At 33.2% G+C, this 3,934-nt stretch overlaps 1 protein-coding gene across 3 annotated transcripts in view; it reads right to left on the bottom strand.

The window, feature by feature from the left end:
• Positions 1 to 1,026: 1,026 nt before the first annotated feature.
• LOC111373119 overlaps positions 1,027 to 3,934 on the bottom strand; it is a 7,761-nt gene continuing 4,853 nt past the window's right edge. Inside the window, exons 3-4 of one of the 3 annotated variants that reach the window (XR_002698892.1) lie at positions 1,964 to 2,023; positions 1,027 to 1,330 (exon numbers count right to left, since the gene is read on the bottom strand). The gene's annotated coding sequence lies outside the window, so the exon portion shown is untranslated. Of the gene's footprint in view, positions 1,331 to 1,434; positions 2,024 to 3,934 lie in introns of those variants that run through there. The other 2 variants (XR_002698893.1, XR_002698891.1) reach the window with 2 other exon arrangements.

The following is a 3,934-nucleotide window of genomic DNA, read 5'->3' as shown; positions in this document are numbered from 1 at the left end:
TGCAATTGTTTCTTGATTTTATAGCTGCTGTACTTCTAATGATTTCTTTTTTCTTCACTTTTGTTAACTAGGCTTACCTTCACTCTAAGGCACTTGCTCCGGCTGAATTTCCTATCGACAATGCACGTTTGAAAAGAATTAATGGAAATCGTCATTAAATTTTAAAAGGGCAAAAAATTAAACGATAATAGACTTATTTGTTAATAAACTACCAACAATATTACGAAATTAAGTATTAGTTACCCTCTTCTACTAATGCTCAGTTTTAGCAAGTATCAGTTCTTGCTGTCTGAGTGAAACAATAACCATCAAGGATTAATACAAGAAGAGAGAAAGGATTGTGTATATAAGGTACGTGTGTTTATGTCTAACTATACCCTTGACGGAGGAACATACAATTGCATATATGACTAATTGTTTACCTTTTTAGATCTGATTCTAGTTATGCCTCGTTCGGGCCTGCTTTCCAGCTACTTTAAGTCCTTCACATTCAAAGATCCCAAGCCTTTTCACCATGAAATGCCTATGAAGATTACAAACTTTTACTTTTGTTAAACAGGATATCTGTTTAATGGATTGAACAAAAGTTTTGCTACTTGAACATATGATTGATTCAATTAATTCTCAAATTATTATCATATAGACCGAACATTGATCTGATTAGAGCGGCCATTACCAAAACTTGGGGGCTTTGGGAAATGCCAGAGGTTGGTAGTATGGATGCTTCATATGTATTGGTACAAATGAAAAACGAGACTGATTTCCTACACGCTTGGGCGAGAGAGGACAGATTTGTGGCTGGAGCTTCATTCAGATTATTCAAATGGACTCCATATTTTGATTTCCACAGGGAGTCATCTTTGGCTCCCCAATAGATTTACTTACCTGGACTTCCATTGCATCTCTTGACACATCCCATCCTAAGACTTAAGACGTGACGTGAGCAGATGATAAGTGCCAGCTAGGCACTGGACCCATCACCAAGGCAAAAGTAGCTAAACTTTAATAATAAAGCTTCATTTGACCAATTAAAATCTTTCTAAACTCCAATAAAATACCAACATAATACTATCATTTGCTCGTTTAACCAAAAACATCCATAACATATACATCAAAACTGCCTCTCAAAAGGATAATAGAAAGCAGTTTAGATTACAATATTACATCATGATCATTGGTGTATATAAATACCAAAATAATTTTCCTCCAATATGATGTAAATATTTTACTTGATGATTACACAATTTCAAACAAAAGAACCTACAATTGGTGGTAGCAATGGCTGCAAAACTATCAAAATAATCTCCACCATCGCTCAGTCAACAGCCTCCTATAAGGAAAAGTTCAGGAAAATATGAGATAATAATCTCAGTGAGTGAAGTGCTTAATAGATGGTTGTACTGTCCACAAGCTGAACTGTAAGCGGGAAAAATGTAAGCTGAAGACTAATAATCCACTATATAATTAAAATTCACATCAAAATATAGATCCCACGTAAACATCTACTAATGATCTGAAAGCCATAAATCATATGTACATAAACCGTCTGATCAATATTCTGTACACGGCCGTAGCCCCTCAGTGAACAAGATGGGAATAACATAATCATCATTATACACGGCTGTAGCCCCTCAGTGTATAATGGATAACTTTACCCACGGCCATAGCCCCTCAGTGGATAAGAGTTACCCTTACACACGGCTGTAGCCCCTCAATATATAATGGATAACTTTACCCACGGCCGTAGCTCCTCAGTGGATAAGAGTTAAATACATGACTCTAATACACGGCCGTAGCCCCTCAGTGCATTAGAGTAAGATAATCACATCAATTATTTTATGATAATTCCAAAACAATCATACTCATTTACTATTTCTCGAAAATAAAGCATTCCATTTAATTAACATGCTTCTATAAAATAAAAAGAAAATCTTCTTTTTGAAAATATAGATTCTTCACTCACAAGTATAGGCTGGACTAACGGGGCTGATACGCTGTTCCCACGTCACGTCCAAATCCCCTCCTGAAGCGATCATAAAGATAAGCTACTTTAATTCCATCCATATACAATTACAAGGGATTTCTCAATAATAACTCTTTCTTATCATCAAAATAAAATAAAATATATATATCCCTCAATAAGCTGAGACATAATATTTATCTTTTTATTTGGTTACTTAAACATACGTTCACTTAATTTTGAATCACTCTACATCCCTCACTCTTTAATACTAACCTTTCCCGGCTGCCCCGTAAAAATTCAATAAGTTTTTTATGATAATAATCATCCACATTCCTTATTTAAATTCTCTTTTAACTAAATACATAAATCTTATCAAAAGCTCCTTTCTTTAATATTTATCTTTTTATTTGGTTACTTAAACATACGTTCACTTAATTTTGAATCACTCTACATCCCTCACTCTTTAATACTAATCTTTCCCGGCTGCCCCGTAAAGATTCAATAAGTTTTTTTTTATGATAATAATCATCCACATTCCTTATTTAAATTCTCTTTTAACCAAATACATAAATCTTATCAAAAACTCCTTTCTTATATTTTCCATATTCATCCAAAGTGAGAATTCAAGCATAAAATAAGTTATTTTCAACTAATCTAACTTAATAATACCATAAAACAATCACAAGTGAAAATAACAAAAATTCATATATTTCCCCAAATTTTCGGATTTAGCCATATATGACAAAACCCTAATATCTAAATATCATTTTTTCCAATCTACTAGAATAACTAGCTCCAAATACTCAAATATTTAGATTTCTTATCATATTTTTCAAGTATAAGCTATAAATTTAAAACCCTAAACAAAATTTACAAAAACTAAATCAATAATTATTAACCTTACCTCTTGAAGAATTAAATAAACAAGATTAAAGTAGTTGGCACAAGATTTCTTCTTTCTTTTTTCTTTTTCTTCATTTCTTTTTCTTTTCTTCCCTTTCTTCTCTTCTCTGCGTTTCCTCCCGTTCAACACACTTTAGTGTGTGATTTTTGTGGAAAAGAATGGTCAAAGTTTGAATATAAATGCCACTTGTTCAAAATTGCTAAGGAAGGTCCCTATTCTTTAATAGAATATAACTTTTAAATTCTAAACTTCCAAATATATATAAGTAAATTCTCCACTTTAAATTGTAGCCAATTTAACCCTCATATATGGCCAATTATAAAATAAATCCCAATAAAATATTTAATTTCATTTTAGTCTTTAATTGACTTTGACTTTGACTTTGACTAGTCAATATTTGAATTTTGACTAGAAAAATTTGGGTTGTAACAATCTTACCCCCTTAAAAGAATTTCGCCCTCGAAATTCAGCTGGCAACTGATTAGGCAATGAATAAATGAGGATATTGAGCACGCATCTAATCCTCATTCTCCCATGTAGCCTCTTCTACTGTTTGATTCTGCCAAAGTACCTTAACAAGTGAAACTGTCTTGTTTCGCTGAATTTGCACCTTTTTGTCTAAAATTCTCAATGGCTCTTCTGTGTAAGCCAAATTGTCCTTCAACTGAACTGGTTGAGACTCTAGAACATGAGAAGGATCTGCAATATACTTACGAAGCATGGAAACATGAAAAACATCATGGATTCGAGATAATTCATTCGACATATCTAATCGATATGCAACTGGCCCAATCCGCTCAGTAACCTGATAAGGTCCAATATATCGTGGACTTAACTTTCCTCATTTGCCAAATCTCAACACTCCTTTCCAAGGTGACAATTTCAAAAAGACTTTATCTCCAACTGCAAATTCAAGATCTTTCCTGCGCTTATCTGCATAACTTTTATGTCTGTCTTGTGCTATTTTCAAATTTTCTCTAATCAATTTCACATTTTCTGAAGCCATTTGAACCAAATCAGGGCCCACTAACTTTCTTTCACCAACTTCACTCCAACATACTGGTGTT

Source organism: Olea europaea, unplaced genomic scaffold (assembly GCF_002742605.1).
Source record: "Olea europaea var. sylvestris unplaced genomic scaffold, O_europaea_v1 scaffold1073, whole genome shotgun sequence".
Taxonomy (NCBI): Eukaryota; Viridiplantae; Streptophyta; class Magnoliopsida; order Lamiales; family Oleaceae; genus Olea; species Olea europaea.
This window is presented reverse-complemented; position numbering and strand designations above follow the sequence as displayed.